The sequence below is a fragment of the Rousettus aegyptiacus genome, unplaced genomic scaffold (genome assembly GCF_014176215.1).
Source record: "Rousettus aegyptiacus isolate mRouAeg1 unplaced genomic scaffold, mRouAeg1.p scaffold_m13_p_9, whole genome shotgun sequence".
NCBI classification, from domain to species: Eukaryota; Metazoa; Chordata; class Mammalia; order Chiroptera; family Pteropodidae; genus Rousettus; species Rousettus aegyptiacus.
The window spans coordinates 37,870,468-37,890,289 of record NW_023416312.1 but is presented as its reverse complement, the minus strand read 5'-3'; positions in this window follow the sequence as shown (position 1 = coordinate 37,890,289).

Here is a 19,822-nt window from a genome sequence, read left to right as displayed (position 1 = left end):
CCACAGGCAAGCAGTGCTTTAAAGTCCCCTTAAGAAGATAATAATGGTGATGATGGATTTCTTCCTTGGGGCTCCCCTCCAACCATCCCATCTGACTCAGACCACTCACCTTTGCTCTCACTCACCAGAGAGGAAAAACAGGTTACCTGACTACCCTTCCCCTACTTCTTAGATTTCATTTTAAATCTAGAGTTACAGGTACAAGACTTCTACACAACCCTGTCACTTCCTTAATGTGACCTTGGACATACCATTTCCTTTCTTCAAGCCTCAGTTTCTACATCTGTAAAATGGAGAAAAAGATGTCTTTCTTACTGCGTTGGTATGAGGATTCAATATAACAGCATGCCAAAATTCCTAGCATACTGCCTTACATTAAACAGATATCAGGATGGAAACTCCATTTCTCATAAAGTGACCCACATGGATGGTGAACCTAGACCATTTTCAGAAATCCCAGCAACACTTTGATATGCCTTCTCTGAGGTTCTTCCCTAATTGAGTGGCACCCTCAGCAGCCACCTCTCTGGTCTTAAGGAGAAGAGGACTTTGAAGCCCTCAAAGCATACAGAGACTGACCTCAGCCTTAAGGATGGCTGAAATCATAGACCAACAGGGAAAACCAGTGGAGATGTGGCCAAAGGTTTCCACCAGACCCATCCCCAGAAGGGAGGCAAAGCTGAAAGGCTTTAGTTGCAGGTGTATATGGCTTGCTCATTTTAATTGTTTTGCCTGCCTTGCAGTCTTGCTGAACTGAGAATTTTTTTTCAGTTTTTTTCCTATAGTCCCCCTTCCACAAGACACAAGTAGCTGTATACTTAATTCTTTCCTACCTAAAATCCAGTAGTGATATGGGAATCAGAAATAGAATAGCAAAGCTAGAGCTCAGCTAGTCTAATTCCTCATTTAAATGAGGAAATGAAGGTCTAAAGAGATTAAGTGGCTCAACCACATCCATCCACAAAAGTCATCAAGAAAAGGCTAATTTATGTCAAATGTATTTTGTTTAAGGTAGGAAAATGTGTAATACATGTTTAGATAGGTGTTTATATCTAAAAATATTTAAATCTTTTAAAAGCTTCAGTATTGAATTGGGTTTACTTCAGCTTTCTAGACAATTCACTTATATGGGATCTCTCATTCCACCAAATTGTGGAAGAAATGAGAAATAGCTTTATATATGTTTTATATATCAAAAGGAGATTTAACCTCAAATATCTGTTTTGTTAAACATCTAGTTACCTTTTAAAACTGCTATGCCAGATTAGGTGCCCCAAAATTCAGGACTGATTCTGGTTTAGCCCTGGTGACTTCGCAAGTAGTTGCTTTAAATTACTTTGGCAATGAAATAACAGATTTAAACTCTGGTTTCCTGAATTAGATTTTTAAAAATCACTGCTTTAAGATGTCTTGTGTGTACCACTAATGACTGAAACCAATATCTAGGACTGGGTTGTGAATAATTCCTATGTACTATGTAAATATTGAGAAACAAGTAAGCACTCTTTTCAGGGGAAAATATTAAGTAGAGTTGTCCAACTTAGTTATTAACATTGTGACTGAAATCCATTTGATTTGAATCAAATCTAGACTTCAACACACAGCACCTAGTGCTCCAGTAGTCAGCGATGTGACTAAAACAAGCAGGCTCATATTTCTAGTCCTTTTTTTTTGTCTGGTTTCCATGGAAACATGTGAGACTAGGAGAGCATTCAAGGTGTGTCTACTATTAGCAGATGCTAACAGATGGGCCCCAAGAGGAGAAATGAGAGGTGAAAAGAAAGACGTAACTCTGGGAATATGGCAAAAAGAAGAAAGGCTCAGAACTTTGGTGTAAAAAAAAACACCAATTTTTACAGAATTTTAAGCAAGAATGAATGGTCTTAAACTGCATAGGGAGTAACTAAAAGTGTACAGAAAGATTTAGAGAGATAATGAGGTGGCTCCAATAATTGGAATTGAGGCCTCTCCATTACAGCAGCGTTCCCCAACCTTTTTGGTACCAGGGGCTGGTGCTCCTATGAGCATCTAATGCCTGATGATCTGATGTAAAGCTGAGGCAGTGATGTTAGTGCTAGGGAGTGTCTCCAAATATAGATGAAACTTTGATTGCTTGCCCACTGCTCGCTTCCTGCTGTGCAGCCTGGTTCTTAACAGGCCACGGACCAGTATGCCCATGATAAGTGATATCATGTGATTTTCAACATTTTCTGTTTGGCTTATTTCACTCAGCATAATTATCTCAAGGTCTATCAATATTGTCGCAAATAGGAGTATTTCATCTCTTCTTATGGCTGACTAGTATTCCATTGTATACATGTACCACAGCTTCTTTAGCCAATCATCTATCGTAAGACACTTCATTTGCTTCTATGTCCTGGCCACTATGAATAATGCTGCTATGAACATCATTGTGCAGATATCATTTCGGAAATGGGTTTTCAAGTCTTTAGGGTAAATACCCAGTAAAGGGATTTCCAGATCATATGGTAGATCAATTCTTAGATTTTTGAGGAATCTCCATTCTGTTTTCCATAGTGGCTGTACAATTTTGCAGTCCCACTAGCAGTGTGTGAGGGTTCCTTTTTATCCGCATCCACTCACAGGTGTGAGATATTATCTCACTGTGGTTTTGATTTGTGTTTTCCTAATAGTGATGTTGAACATCTTTTCAAATATTTGTCAGCCATTTGTATGTGTTCTTGGGAGAAGTGTCTGTTCACGTCCTCTGTCCATTTTTTCATTGGATCGTTTGTTTTTGTTATTTTTGTTGTTGTTGTTATTGAATTGCATGAGTTCTTTGTGTATTTTGGAATTAGGCCCTCTTCGGAGGTGTTGCTTGCAAATGTATTTTCCCATATGGATAGTTCTCTTTTTACCTTGTTGACTTTTTTTTTCCTGAGCAGAGATTTTTAATTTGATGTAGTCCCATTCATTTATTTTAGCTTTTACTTCTTTTGCTTTTGAGGTTAAATTCATAAAATCCTCTTTAAGTACAAGGTCCTTGAGTTTAGTTTCTATTTTTTCTTCTATGCATTTTATTGTTTCAGATCTTATATTCAGGTCCTTAAAATATATTGAGTTAATTTTGGTGTGAGTTGATAGACAACAGTCTAATTTCATTCTTTTGCAGGTGGCTTTCCAGTTTTCCCAGCATCATTTATTGAAGAAGCTTTCATTTTGCCACTGTATATTTTTGTTTTTTTTTTTGTCAAAAATTGTTTGCCCATATGAATATGGGTATACTTGCAGACTCTCGACTCTGTTCCACTGGTCTGTGTGTCTATATTTCTTCCAATACCATGCCATTTTGACTACTGTTGCTTTGTAGGATAATTTGAAGTTGGGCAGAGTGACGCCTCCAGCCTCATTCTTTTTTCTCAGGATGGCTTTGGCAATTCAGGGTCTTTTGTGTTTCCATACAAATCTGATGATTTTTCGTTCTATTTCTTAAAAAATTGCCAATGGGATTTTGAAGGGGATTGCCTAAAGCATTATTAAATCTATATAATGCTTTAGGCAATATGGTCATTTTAACTAAGTTGATTCTTCCAATCCAAGAACACAGAATATCTTTCCATTTCTTTGTATCTTCATATCTTCTTTGATTTCTTCTAATAGGGTCTTATAGTTTTCGTTATATAAGTCTTTCATATGTTTCGTTAGATATATTCCTAAGTATTTTGTTCTTTCTGTTGCAATTGCAAAGGAAATTTTTTCTACTTCTTTTTTGACACTTCATTATTAAAGTATAGGAATGCTATGGAATTTCAAAAATAGATTTTGTATCCAGAATGTACTGTATTTGCTTATAGTTTATAGTTTTTAGTAGTTTTCTTGTGGAGTTCTTAGGGTTTTCTATATAGAGAATCATGTTATCCACAAACAGTGACAGTTTGATTCTTTGTTTCTCATTTGGATTTCTTTAACATCTTTCTATTGCCTGATTGCACTGGCTAGGACCTCCAATGTTATATTGAATAACAGTGGAGATAGTGGAGAGTATTGCCTTGTTCCTGATCTTAGAGGGAAGGTTTTTACTTTTTCACCACTAAGTATAATGTTGGCTGAGGATTTGTCATATATGGCCTTGATAATGTTAAGATACTTTCCTTCTATACCAATAATTGTTAAGTGTTTTGATCATAAATGGAGGCTGAATCTTGTCAAAGGCTTTTACTTCATCTATTGATATGATCATATGCTTCTGCTTTTTAAAATTGTTTATGTGGTATATCACATTAATTGATCTCCGTGCATATGTTGAACCATCCCTGAGCCTCTGGAATAAAGCCCACTTGATTGTGGTGTATAATCTTTTTAATATGTTGCTGTACTCAATTTGCTAGTAACTTACTTAGAATTTTTGCATCTGTGTTCATTAGAGATATTGGTCTATAGTTTTCTTTTCTTGTGTTATCTTTACCAGGTTTTGTTATGAGAGTAATATTGGCCTCTTCCTTGATTTTTTTTGGAAGAGTTTGAAGGGAATAGGTATTAAATCTTCTTTAAATGTTTGATAGAATTCACTGTTGAAGCCATCTGGTCCTGGACTTGTACTTTTTGGTAGGTTTTTGATGATTGTTTCAATTTTAGTACTGCTAATCGGTCTATTTAGATTTTCCAGTTCTTCTTGATTCAGTCTAGGAAGGTTGTACTTCTCTAAGTACTGGTCTATTTCTTCTGGGTTATTACAATTGTTGTTATATACTTTTTCAAAGTATTCTTGTATGATCCTTTGTATTTCTGCAAAATCAGTCATAATTTCCCCTCTTTTGTCCCTGCTTTTGTTTATTACTGTCTTTTCTCTTTTTTCTTTAGTGAGTCTAGCCAGGGGTTTGTCAATTTTATTAACCTTCTCAAAGAACCAGTTCTTTGTTGCATTTATTTTTTTCTGTTTTTTTTTTGTTTTGTTTTCAAATTCATTTATTTCTGCTCTAATTTACACTATTTCTTTCCTTTGCTGACTTTATGCTTCCTTTGTTCTTCTTTTTCTAGCTTTTTTTAAAGATGAAACATTAGGTTGCTTATTTGGACTTGTTCTTGTTTTTGCAGATAGGCCTGTAGTAATATGAACTTTCCTCTTATGACTGGTTTTACCTTGTTCCAAAATTGTTATATGTCGTACTATCATCATCATTCACTTCTAAGTATCTTTTCAACTCTCTCTTTTTTTTTTCTGACCCAACTATTCTTCAGTACTATGTTGTTTAATCTCTGTGTATTTGTGGTTCTTCCTGCATTCTTTATGCAGTTGATCTCTAGCTTCAAAGCATTATGATCAGAGAATGTGGTTGATATGACCTTAATTCTTGTACATTTGTTGAGGCTATGTCTGTGTCCTAGAATGTAGTTGATCCTTGAGAATTTTTCATGTGTACTAGAGAAGAATGTATAAGCAGCTGTTTTGGGATGGAAGGCTCTATAAATGTCAATTATGTCCAGTTAGTCTAATGTGTCATTCAAGGACGTTATTTCCTTATCTATTTTCTGTTTGAATGATCTGTCCATATCCGACAGTGGGTATTTACATCCCCTAGTACAATAGTGTTTTGGTTTGTTTCTACCTTTAGTTCTGTTAGTAATTGCTTTATATATTTCAGGGCTCCCTGTTTGGGAGCATAGATATTAATAAGTGTCATATCTTCTTGATGCATAATTATCTTTATCATTATGAAGCATCCCTCAGTATCTTTCTTTAACTTTTTTATATTGAAGTCTATTTCTTTAATATTAGTACCGCTACTCCTGCTTTTTTCTGAATGTCATTTGCTTGAAATATCATTTTCCATCCTTTCACTCTAAGTCTATATTTGTCTTTTGAACTGAGATGTGTCTCCTGGAGGAAGCATATGGTTGGGTTTATTTTTTGATCCATTCTGCAACTCTGTGCTTTTTTTATTGGTGAGTTTAGTCCATTTACAATGTGTGATTAGTGATATATGAGGTCATCTTATAGCCATTTTATTTTTTTGTTTTCTGGTATCTCGATGTTTCCATTGCTTCTTCTTCTGCACATGCCTTGTCTCCATTCCCCTTTGTGAATTTGGATCTTTGAATCCTCCACTTTCCAGTTATTTTTGTCTCAATTTTCCCTACGTATGCTGAACGTTTATTACTATCTTGCTAGAAAATCTCCTCTTATTATTTAAGCTTATAATGCCCTGTTCTTAGTAACTGTTGCACTCCTTTGCTTCTATTTGCCTGGTAATCACCTTACTCTTAATTATGTATTTTTCTTTTGTCCTTTTGTTCTAGGCGAACTGACCCTTTTCAGTATTTCCTGTAGTGCAGGCCTCATACTGGAGAATTCTCTCAATTTTCGTGTATCTGGAAAGGTCTTTATTTCTCCTTCATATCTAAAAAAGAGCTTAGCTGGATACATTATTCTAGGCTGGTAGTTACTTTCACTTAATATGTTGAGTATTTAATTCCACTCCTTTCTGGCTTGTAAGGTTTGTGCTGAGAAGTCTGACAATAGTCTAATAGGTTTTCCTTTATAAATTACAGTCTTCCCTGGTTGCCTTCAGACTTTGTTTTTGTCATTGATTTTTGATAATTTTAATACAATTTGTCTCAGTGAAAGCTTCTTTGGGTTAAGATAACTGGGTGTTCTGTTGACTTCTTCAATTCCAAGTTCCAGCTCGTTCCTTAAATTTGGGAAATTTTCATGCACTATTCACCTGAAAATGCTTTCTAATCCCTGCTCCTTTTCCTCCCCTTTGAGAATGCCCATTGTTTGTATGTTTCCTCTCCTGATGGTATCATGTAGTTCCTTTATTTCGCTTTTATCATTTTTCATTCTTTGATTTCTCTCTTCTTCCTTCTGATTTATTTCTAAATTTCTGTCTTCAATATCACTGATCCTTTCCTCCATTTGATAACTCTATTTCCCAAGCTTGCTATTTCATTTTTCAACTCTTGCATGTGTTTATTATCTCCCAAAGATCTATTCTGTTCTTTTTGGAGGGTTTCAATCCCCTTGCTAAAGATCTTGTTCTGCTCATCTAGGTGTTTTTTTTTCCATTCCTGAAATTTTAGATGTGACTCCTTTCAGATATCACTAAGTTTTTTCAGAATTATCATCCTGAATTCTATGTCATTTAAGTCACATATTTCTATATCTGTAAGCTTATTTTCTGGAGTTTTTCTCTTTCTTTCTGAGATGCTTTGTCACCTTGGTTGTTCATGGTGTTTAATGGACTATTTCTTTGACTAGGTATTAATGTAAGTGTATTCTGTAGTTTTTCTGGAAAAAAGATTTATTATATAAAAGTTTCTCTTTAGCTTGTTGCCAAGAAGGTGTTTTTCTTTGATTTCTAGTAGGTGGTGTCTAAGCCTCTTGGATCCCTGCTTTGTATCGAGCCTTAATAATGCCTTTTAAAAAGATATTTCATCACATTCACTACTTTCAGTCTCAGTCCCTGTCAGTGTTAGTGACCGTTTCGGTAATGTTTACTCAGATTCCCCTGGGCTCTGGGATTTTCAGTCTTGGAGGATATTGGGGGAGGGGACCTCTGTGTTGGAGGATGCGGGCTGCAGCTCAGCCTTGGTTTTGCAACCAGAGCTTATAAAGACCAACTGTTGTTTCTCTGCCTTCCCATGTCTCTGCTCTTTGCCCTGATTACTGGGTCCTGTTGCTGGCCACATAGAGTTCACACCTCTCCCAGGCAGGCTGTTCAGGGAACTTGCCTCACCTTCTTCCTTCTCCCTCCTCCTATAGAGACCTCCAACTGTGAGAGGCAGCTTCTTTGTTTCTCCCAGTCCACCGCCTGACACCTGAGGTTCTGACCTGTGGTAGCTCTATGTGCAGATCCCACACTAAGATGTGCTGTTTTGCAGTTTGAGTGTTTTTTGTTGTTGTTGTTGTTGTTGTTGAGTTTTAGATGTTTAGCTTGTTGTTTCAAGGGGAGAGATCTGGAGGCATCTCACTCTGCCATGTTTCCAAACGAAGGCCATCCATACCAGTGGCACTCTATGGGCCTCTCGCCCTAGTGCACGAAAAGTTGCTGCTCCAGCTAGGGGAGCTAGGTGAAGGCTTTCCTGCACACAAGGCATCCAAGGGCACGTGTCCCGCTAGTATGGTTGGGTGCCACAGTCGGATCACTGCTGCATGTGCATCTCCAGGTGGGCGGCAGGTGAACATGCAGGCCCTAGTTTTTTTAAGGTAGACAATATGGTAATTGATATGGGACTTTTCTTCTTTTATAATAGGCATTTTGTGTTATAAATCTCCCTGTTATTCTTGCTTTAGCTGAACTCCACAAAACTTGATATTCTAGCCATTATTTAATTCACTAAAAATATTTATTGGATACTTCCGATGTGTCAGGTACTTATGCTAATTACTGGATATAGAGCAGCGAATATGACAAAGTCCCTACTTTCATAGAGCTGATATCCCAGTGGAGAGAGACAGATGTTATACAAGAAAATAAGTAACAAGATAATTTCAGCTAGAGGTAAGTGCCAACGCTGGGAATAGGAGGAGTGCTAAATGATCATAGAGGCCTCACTGAGGAAGTGACATATGAACTAACAGTTCCTTGATAAATAGGAGCCAGCTGGGTCAGCATTTGGACTCAAAACATACTTCCAATTTGAGTCTACTGGCAAGTCAAGTTGAACGGTACAGTGAGTCAAGGGATTTCAGAGCTGATAAAATACAAATATATGTGTGCCAATGGTGAAGGGACACCATACAGAAGGGGAGGAGGGCAAGGGGGAACCCCAAGGGAGAGGGATATTGGAGAGGGGCCTTGCTATGGAGGTCATGTTGCTCAGCAGGATCAGGAGTCTCTGGGTCAGAAAATGGAAGGGCAGCAGCAATGTGGGGTCTTTTATGGGTAGCAGATGTTGAGTGCAGTTTCACAGGGTATGCAAAGCAGGTAGGCTCTAAATAGTTTAAAATATGCTTATTTTGGGCCATATTTAACACAATTGGATGTGTAAAAATTTGAGGTTGATGCCAGCAAGCTCTTGAGCAATCTCAGCCTACTGTGAAGAAGTAAAACAAAAATAAAAACAAAGGCCCAATAACAGGGGCCATATTTAATCCATTTATATAACAGATAGTTAAATGATCAATAAATATTACAATCCTCTCCAGTATTTTCTTGATCCCTTCTCAAGGCTTATACTCAAACCATAATTGAGATATGAGTCAGAGAAAGCTAATAAGAGAGGCCTGGGCTAGATGTATTTGCATTTCAATGTAGACTAGGTACAGTTCATCTTGGACTTTAATAGCTTTACTGAGAATTTCCATTTGGTTCTCTCTTTACCCATTATTTTTATATATTTTTTCTGATGGAGTCAGATAGTTCTCATAGAGTTTTCATGTTTCTTTTTTTTTTTACTTTTAAGTCTCTCTTTTCTTCCATGTGCATCCTTTCTAGATTTCTATCTTCGAAATCACTAATTCTTTCCTCCATCTGGTAAACTCTATGTCCTAAGCTTACTAGTTAATTCTTTGTCTTTTATTGAGTTCTTCAGCTCCAGAATTTTTATTTGTTTTTTTTTAAGTTCCAATTTATTTGGTAAAGTACTCCTTTTGTTCATTAATGTTATATCTTAGTCCATTAAACTGCATATCTGAGTTTTCTTGTATCTCAAGTTTTTTTCCCAAAACTGCAATCTTGAATTCTCTATCATTTAAGACACATTTAAGTTTATTTTCCAGAGATTTTTCATTTTATTTATAAGCTGTCTTGTTACCTTGGTTCTTCATGGTATTTGATGAATTACTTCCCTGCGTAGGCATTTATAAGAATGAAATCTGTTTTTTTTTAAAGAGTGACATTTTACTATTTAGTAGGTGGATAAAAATAGGTCTTTATTTTGTTTTCCAGTAGGTGGTGCAGAAATTCATGTTTTTTATTGCCTCTTGCACTGCTCAGGCTTCTTGGATCTCTGCAGAGCAATAGAAAATGCCCTGTATCCCTTGGGAAAATGGGTGTCTATGACGAGGTCACTTCAGTCTCAGGGCACCATCCCCAAGGGGGGATGTAGTGGGCAATGGGGTTCCGAGCCCATGAAATCCTAGTGCTGCCCCCTGCAACCAGACGCTGCCAGCAATTCTACACTGCTTGAGGTGTCCAAGGTGTCCCCTCTGGGATCAGCCATAAGTATTTTAAAAATGCTTTTGTTGAGATATAATTCACATGCTCTATAATTCACTTAGTTGAAATGTGCAGCCTAATGTTTAGAATATTCACAGATGTGTGCAACTATACCACAGTCAATTTTAGAATATTTCATCACCTCAAAAAAAAAAAAACAAAATCATACTTTATATTTATTATCTCCTTACTCTCTCACCTGTCAATCCATCCCCAGCTACTAGCAACACTTACCTAATTTCTGTCTCTATATTTTCCCTGTTCTGGACATTTCATGTGAATGGAATCATACAATAGACGGCTTTTCGTGGCTGGCTATTTTCACTTAGTATATTTTCAAGGTTCATCCATACTGTTGCAAGTATCTGTACTTCGTTACTTTTTATAGTCGAATAATAATCCATTATATGTATCTATCACATTTTGTTTATCTATTTATCAATTGATCGACAGGTTGTTTCCACCTTTGAGCTCTCATATAAAGTCCTGCTATGAGCATTCATGCATAAGTTTTTGTGTGGACATATGTTTTAATTTCTCTTGAGTATATGCCTGGGAAGGGAATTGTTGGGTCATCTGGTAACTATGCTTAAATGTTTGAGGATCTGCTAGGCTGTTTTCCAAAGCAGTTTCCCACCAGCAGTATATGAGGATTCTGATTTCTACACATTCATGGCAACACTTGTTGATTCTAGCCATCCTAGTGAGTCTGAAGTGGTATCTCATTGTGGTCTTGATTTTCATTTCCCTGATGATTAATGATGCTAAGCACCTTTTCATGTGCTTATTGGCTATTTATATATCTTCCTTAGAGAAATATCTATTCAGCCTCTTTTTAAAATTGGGCCTTTTGTCTTTTTATTTTTAAATTGTATGAGTTCTTTATATATTCTGAATGTGAGTTCCTTATCAGATATATGATTTTCAATTACTTCCTTCCATTCTGTGAGTTGTTTTTACTTTCTTGATAGTGTTCTTTAAAGCATAAAAGTTTTTAATTTTAATAAAGTTTAATTTTTCTATTTTTTTCTTTTATTGCTCATGCTTTTGGTGACATCTCTAAGAATACTATACCAAATCTAAGAACATGAAGATGTATTCTTACGTTTTCTTCTAAGAGTTATATAGTTTTAACTCTTATATTTAGATATTTGATTCATTTTGTAGTTAATATTGGTAAATGTTTGAAGTAAGGCTCCAACTTCATTCTTTTGTATATGCCTATCCAGTTGTCCTAGCACCATTTGTTGTAAAGACTCTTTTCCCATTGGATGGGCTTGGCACCCTTGTGGAAAATCAGTTGAATATAGATGTATGATTTTATTTCTGGAATCTAAATTCTATTCAGTTGATCTATATGTCTATCCTTTGCCAGTACCACACTCTCTTGATTACTGTTGCTTTGTAGTCAATTTAAAATTCAGGAATTGTGAGTCTTCTTACTTTGTTCTTTTTTACTTTCAACATTGTTTTGGCCATTCTGTGTCGCTTGCAATTTCATGTGAATTTTAGTATCAGCCTATCTTGTTCTTACTATAAAGAAGTCAGCTGGTATTCTGATAATGATTGCATTGAATCTTTAAATCAGCTTGTGGAGTATTGTCATCTTAACTATGTTAAGTCTTCCTGTCCATGAACTTAGAATGTTTTTTTTCCAATTATTTAGATCTTTTTAAATTTTTTTTCAACAATGTCTTCTAGTTTTTAGAACATAAATTTGCACTTATTTTGTTAAATTTAATCCTAAGTATCATTTTGATGCTATTATAAATGAAATTTTTTTCTTAATTTTGTTTCGATTGTTTTTTTAAATTTCAACTGTACAGAAATAAAATTAATTTCTGTATATTTATATTGTATCTTGTAGCCTTGCTGAACTCATTCATTACTTTGTCAATGGACTCCTTAGGATTTTCTATATACAAAAGCATATCATATATGACTAGAGATAATTTTATTTCTTTATTTTCAATCTGGATGCCATTTATTTCATTCTCTTACCTAATTGTCCTGGCTAGAACTTCCAGCACAATATTAAATCAAAGTGGTGAGAATTGACATCTTGTTCTCTTCATTGATCTTAGAGCAAAAACATCTAGTTTTTCTTTATTGGGTTATGATGTTAGCTGTGGATATTTCATAGATGCCCTATATTGAATTAAGGAATTTCCATTCCTAGTTTGTTGAAAGTTTTTATCATGAAAAGATGCTGGATTTTGTCAAATGCTTTTTTGGTATCTATTGAGAAGATCGTGAGAATTTATTTTTTATTCTACTGTTACGATGTTTTACATTAACTAATTTTCAAATGTTAACCCCAACTTGCATTCCTGAGATAAATACCACTTGGTCAGGGCGTATAATTCTTTTTATATGATGCTGGATTTGTTTTGCTAATATTTTGTTGAAGACTTTTATATCCATATTCATAAGAGATACTGGTCTATAGTTTTCTTGTGATGTGCTTGGCTTTAATATCAGAGTATATTGGCCTCATAAAATGCATTGGCAAGTATTCTTTTCTCTTACATATTTTGAAATATTTTATAAATAATTGTTATTAATTCTTTTTTAAATGTTGGATAGAATTCAATGTTGAAGCCATCTGGGTCTCGGCATTTCTTTGTGGATAGGTTTTTGTATCATTGATTCACTCTCTTCACTTATTAATAGATCTAGTCATATTGGCTATTTCTACTTGAGAAAATTCCAATAATTTGTCTCTCTTTAGGAATTTGTCCACTTCATCTAAGTAATCTAATTTATTGGCTTACAATTGTTCAGAATAGTCCCTTATAATCCTTTTTTATATCTGTAAGCCTGGTAGCAATGTCCTCTTTTTTATTTCTGATTTTAGTAATTTGAGTCTCTATTTTTATCTTGGTCACTCTAGATAAATGCTTGCCAGTTTTGTTGATCTTTTCAAGGACCAGCTTTTGGTTTCATTGATTTATTTTTATTGTTTTTCAATTCTGTTTCAGTAATCCCCACTCTTTTATTATATCTTTCCTATTACTTGTATAGGTTCAGTTTGTTCTTTTTTACAGTGTCTGAGGTGGAAGGTTAAGTTATTGTTTTGAGAGCTTTAACTTTTCTGTGTGGGATACATTCCAAGACCTCCAGTGGATCCAAAAGTCCAGATAGTGCCAAACCCTATATATGCTATGTTTTTTCCTATATACACATACCTATGAAAGAGTTTAATTTATAAATTAGGTACAGTAAGATATTAACAATAATAACTAATAATAAATTAGAACAATTATAATAATATACTATAATAAAATTATGTAAATGTGGCACTACTAAGTAAAATAAGGGTTACTTGAATACAGGCACTGCAATACTGCAACAGTCAATCTGATAACCAAAACTGCTACTAACTGACTAATGGATAAAGAGCTTACACATCGTGGTTATGTTGGACAAAGGGATGATTCATGCCCCAGGTGGGTTGGAATAGGAAGGCATGACATTTCATCATTATAGTCAGAATGATGTTCAATTTAAAACTTAAGAATTGTTTATTTCTGGAAATTTCCATTTAATATTTTCAGACTGTGGTTGACTGAGGGTAACTGAAACCATGGAAAATGAAATAATGGATTAAGGAGACTATTGTATAGGCATTTTGTAACTATAAATTTACATCTAAGGACTACATTCCTTAAGTTTTAATATTTTGTCTTCATTTTCATTCATCTCAAAGAATTTTCTGATTTCCCTTCTGATTTCTTCTTTAGACCGTTGTTTATTTAGGTACATAGTTCAATCACCACATACTTGTAAATTGCCAACATGTTTAACAGCTGGCAGATTGCAAAATTCTTTTTAACAATGCCCTGGAGCATAATTACTCCACAAACTTATCCAGTCAAACTGTGGCTCCTTTGAAGGAATGATTTCTGAGGTCACTGTTTGATATCTCTTCTAACCCCAGAGGGTTCCTCTCAGCTGTCTTATTCTTCACTTGTCTTCTATAAACTAGCTAGATGGCTTGCAGTTTAGCCTACATTTTGAATCTCCTACAAATGTCTCTCACCACAACCTCCATTGTTCTTGAGAATGCCCTCAGTTTTGAACTTTGTCATGCTTCCTTTCAAATGACATCAATTTCTTTGGAAAGAGATTAGGAGTTCTCTTTATGGCCTGTTTCTCTCTCTGGCACAATCTCTGAAATAGAGCTCTGGAGCTGGGGGTGGGGATAATGGCAAGCTTCTGTTTGAGTAACATCTGAACTCTAGGAGATAAATACTTGGTTGGGCAAGGGCAGCAGTCTGTGGAACCACAACCTCGAGAGCTGGGGAAATCTTCTCAGCATACTGTGCTCAAGGGACAGCCTACATCCCATAATTGGGGGCTGGATGGCAAGAGAAAGCTCCACCTCTCAAAAAACTTGCCTTGGGACTTGGCTTTGGCAGCACGTAGCTTGGGGCGGAATGAGAAATGCTGACCTCCTGCCCCTCTTGAGAGGAAAGCCTTCCAGCTAGGAGCTGAAGGGAGAAAGAGTCCTCTGTTCTGGGCTGCAGAAGTATACGGTAGAGTTTCTCCCTCTCAGAGATGAAAGGAAAAAGAGAGAGAATGGTCTTGGTTCACATACTACAGACTCCTGAATTTCTTACTGAATTATCATGTTTTTTTTTTGAAGACATATCTTTATTTTTCCCCCTTAAGACTGCTTGCATCCTAGACCTTTTAATAACTTGTATTTCTTTTTGTTTGTTTTGCTACATTTATTAACTTCTGTTCCTCCCTGTAGCCAGGAGGGCGTTAAGGGCAGTAGGATGGCACACATTCCACTGGGGTATAATCAGCACCCATTAGATGATTTTCAAAGGTACATTGGAATGTGGATATGGAAAATTTTTATAGATGTTAAAAGATGACAGAAGTTTGAGAGACACTATAGGAAAAAGGTACACACTCTAAAAACAAACATACTTTTTCATTCATTCATTCAACAAATATGTATTGAGACCCTACCAAAGGTGAAACACTAGTCAAGGCTATGAGGCCATAACAGTGAAGAAAACAGAAAACCATTCTTAGCCTAATGAAGTTTACATTCTATTAGGTTTAATCATATGAAATTGTTAATATTAGGCCATTGTCGGCCAATAAGAACAACAATTTCATGTGGATTGATCTAATAGTAGGAGGAAAGCCCTACCTATATCACTCGCTAGCTATGTGACCCCAGATAAATCACTCTACTTCACTGAGCCTCAGTTTCACTATGTGGAAAATTAAGATAATAATGATTTTATAAGTTGACAAGTGGGGAGGTATCTAGCACAGTGTTTAATACATAGTAAGTACTTGATATATCTTTTCTTACTTTTGAACAACCTCCTAAAATACAGCAGTGGAGTTTATATGCTTATTTCCAAAGTTGAAAAAGTTAAGAGACACAGGGGAAACTAATGTCATACTTCTCTGAACAGCCTGGGTAGCAATAAATTAACTGAGAAAGGAGAGAGACCTAAAAAAGTCATGAAAAAATCTTGAGAAACTAACAGCAAGGCGGCTTGGAAAACCTGCTCGCTAAAACCCATAGGTTCAGAGCCTAATGGAACTCAGGTAACAGTATGTGCGGCTCCAAAGGTTTGTTCTCCAGTTTCACTTTCTAATCCCTTATAGTTTGGTTTCCTCAGAAATGATTTTGTGAGTAAAGAGGACAGAAAAATTGAGTATAGAATTAAATTATGTTGCTATTGGAGGAGGAGAAAAAGAGGATAGCGAAAAAATTCTGAAAAATGAGCAAGAGCAATGAGGATGAGTATTTTGGGAAACAGCAACAACAACAAACTTCTTACAGAAAAAGCTAACAAAGGATAAATGGGTTTAAACTGCACCACAAGGGACGGAAGTTAGATATTGAGAATTTCTTGATACTGAAGGTTGTTGAACATTGGATTGGGAGAAATCTTTACAGCAGGTGTCAGCAAACTATTGAGTTTAGGCCAAATTCAGTCAGGGACCTGTTTTTGAAAGGCTCACAAGCTAAGAATGATTTTTAATTTTTAAGTGTTGTAAAAATAATAGAAGAAGAATATGTGATAGAGACCATAGGGGCCCTCAAAACCTAAAGCATTTACAGTCAAGCCCCTTACAGGAAATGTTTGCCAAACCCCATATAGAGGAATTAGCTCATTCCACCTCCTTGAGACCTCAGTTTCCCCATGTGAAATTTGAAGAAAGATCTTGACCGAATCATCTCAGGTAAATGGTGAGAGGATACTAGGGGAGCCTGAAAGTCAGAATGGAGGGATGGGGAAAAGATGGAAATGTCCTGGGGATGAAATTACTATTTGGGAAAACTTGAAGCCATGTTGTGGAGCTCTAGGCTGGTTGGGAGAGAGGGTAGGGAGAATTGAGGCAGGGAGTAGGAAAGGGGTTCTGTGGTAAACAGAGCAGAGAGAAGGCATCAGGAATAGTTGAGAATGATACTTAATACCATACCCATTCCACAGGCAAAATCTCAATGAGGATAATAAGTAGGAGAAAGAGAAACAAAGTACCAGGCAAATGCCATGGAGCCTAGGCTGTTGCTCTTAGAAGAGAGTCTGAGAGGAAACGGATGTTTCAGCTTAGAAAACAAGGTACAGAAAACCACACAGTTGATCATGGATAAGTTAACTAGCTAGACTGAAGTCATAGGAAAAAAAAAGAAAAAAATAGCCTCTATCTTTGAGGGGCTTGAAGTGCTGAGCAGGTATTTTAGGGCCTTTCATTTTCAGAAAAGGACAATTACAGGAAGAGTAGATGATTCAAAAGGCATGTCAATGGCAACTTCAGAAGGTATTTATTTATTCTCTGCTCCTTCTAGATTTGGATTATCTCTTCAACATTCTTGGTAAATGATTTTCCAGTCTTTGCTACCAGTGTTGGGATGCTCACTCATTCCCAAAGCAGCCCTATGTGGCCAGTCTTCTTGTCTAGGATGTTCTTTGTCTTTAAAATTTACATCTGTCTTCTGATAATTTTTGCTCCCTAGTCTTGATTATTTGGAACAGCACCAAGTTGGTCAACTCCTTCACTTACAGTAGGAGAAATGGATGACACGTATAAGGAAAAGTGCACTAGGTTGGAGTCAGAAACCTGGTTTAGAATCCTGGCTCTTGGGCAGTATCCAATCCTGCTGAACTTCATTTGCCTCATCTGGTAAATAGTCAAAATGATACCTTCCCTATGGACTGCTAAAATTCATTTGTGCAGGTCAAGTGACTATAATAAGAATGGCATACAATGACTTTGATACAAGAAGCACACAATTGTAAAACTATTTTATCCATTGCTATCTTGGGAACATGGACAAAGCATGGGCTTTGAAGACTGTTGGATTTCAAATATGTTCTCCGGGCTAGCTTCAATCTGTTGTACATAGAAAACTGCTCCCCTTCTGCCCTAACAAGGGGCTGAGGTGACCTCACAGAGTTGGAGTTGCAGAATTCGTGGGGTCAGAGAAGGGAAAAGAATGGAATGAAGTTTACAGAAAACCAAAGGTGAAAGGACTTTAGAGTTCTCCACTAACCACCACCATAAAAGCATCACCACTACAGAATCCCACTAATGTTCGATTGAGCCCCCTCTTAGAAACAGGGAACTCATATCTCTCAAAGGCTTACTTTTCTGGTCACTCCTAATCCTTACACAAGTCCCTTATTATTTTGAATGATCATTAGTTTCCCTATAACTTCTACCCTTTGGCCCTGGTCCCTTTCTCAGAGCAAATTAAAAAAAAAATTGGTTTACATCTGTGGAGGACTCCATATAAGGATAATAAGCACGCAGTACCGTTCCTTAAAAGTTTACTGTCCATTGTGGGCACTAAGACAAGTACATGAAATATAATACAAGGTAGGTAGACAAGAGGAAGAACCTTCCAACCACAAGTTATTAAGCAGTGGAAAAGTCAGCTAGAGGAGACTGTTTAATATTTATCTCTATAGACATTTAAAAACAGGAGATTTTCATTAGTCTGGGAGAAGTTAAGTGTAGGCCTGCCTGGAGGCAGGGGAATGGACTAATAACCTCAAAGAAATCCTCCAAGCCCCAGGATTCTAGAATTTGAGAAGTTTTCTAACACTGCATGCTCACACATATCTAAGCAAAAGGGAAAATCCTGACCTGATCTGGCTACTCCTGGTCCCAAGGAGAATGACACTAGCCTGGTCGAATTTGCTCTTCCTTACCATAACCCCCAGAGCACCACTTCCACTCTAGGCTCATGCTCACTTTGACGTCCTGGCTTAAGCTTGTCATTATCCTCTACTGCAACATACCCCTGCCCATCCTTCACCATTAGTCAGATTTTGCCAGTCATAGAAACCAACCAGAGTTCCCTTTCCTCCACCAACACCTCCTACAGAGGCGTCTGCTCCCTAGTGCCTTCCCACTCCTTGAAGCTACCATTGTCCTTCCAATTGGAAACACATCACTGAGTGTCTGAGCATCTTCAACTTCTTCTGTTTCTAAATTCTGGGCGCCATAAAGGCAATCGAGTTCCATCCCTTAGCCCAGTGACTTTCAAACATTTTTTCTGAAAATAATAGAAAAATATATTGTACATGCCAACCAATTAGGTCGAATCATATGAAATTGCTAATTTTTTTTTGTAAGCCAGAAACAGTCAAATTCTGGTAATTTCATTACGGTTTAATCTAGTAGAAAAAAATTCGAATAAAAGTTTCAGGGACCAGTATTTAACCTTACCACATATGAGGCACTCTGATATTTTCTATTCTATTCAGTCACTTTCATTTTTTTTGAAATGTTAGTTACAACCAACTAAAACAATTTCATGAGCCACTAATGGGTTAAATCTACAGTTTGAAAACTATTACCTTGACCCTTAACTGCATCCCTTCTTTGATGTTATCATGGAGGCCATCTGTCATTTTAGGCCACCCAAAATCTGAACTTCCTTCTAATGTTTGGAGAATTTTCCTCCTGATGAGGCTTGGCAGGAGGCAGAGCCCATTTCCCACCAGAGAAATAGAAAATAGCAGATTCTTGCTGTCCTAGCTTCCCTTCAGGCCAGGATGACCTAGACTCAGTCAATCAGATGCAACCAACAGCACTTTGACTCTGGAACTCTGGAGGCAAGAAATCAGTAACCATGAGCAATACTAGTGGTATAATACCAAGAAATGGTTCATAGTAAAAATAACAGCTAATGGGGTATCCAGTGTCCAGTGCTAGCAGTGTTAGTGGTATAGATTATAGTATATAGTGCCTAGTTGTGGCAGCTGTTATTTATATTCTTACAGACAAATCCTATGGCATGGTTTAAGGTCACTATTCTTGGCTATGTAAACCTAAGTCAGGTTCTCCAGCCTTTTCAGGAATTCTGTGAGCTCCCCAATATCTTTTAATATATTCCTTAAGTGGCTAAATCAGAGTTGATTTCTGATGCTTGCAGCTCAAAACCTTTCCTGCTAAGCTGAGCTGGCCCTCTTGAGCCAGAATCCCATGGAAAGTATCCTAGGTGACACTATTTTTTATTAATCCACCACACCCAGAAAAGGGCTGGGTACATGCTAGCTGATCCATGACATTAAGTGTCTGAAATTATTTCCATGCTATACACTTCCTCCTATGCCCAGATCTAAGATGCATCAGCATTATAACCAACTATTTCAAGGCTCAGTCAACATTGCTGCCACTGCCCCTCTTGTTTCTGATGCTTTGGGCATACC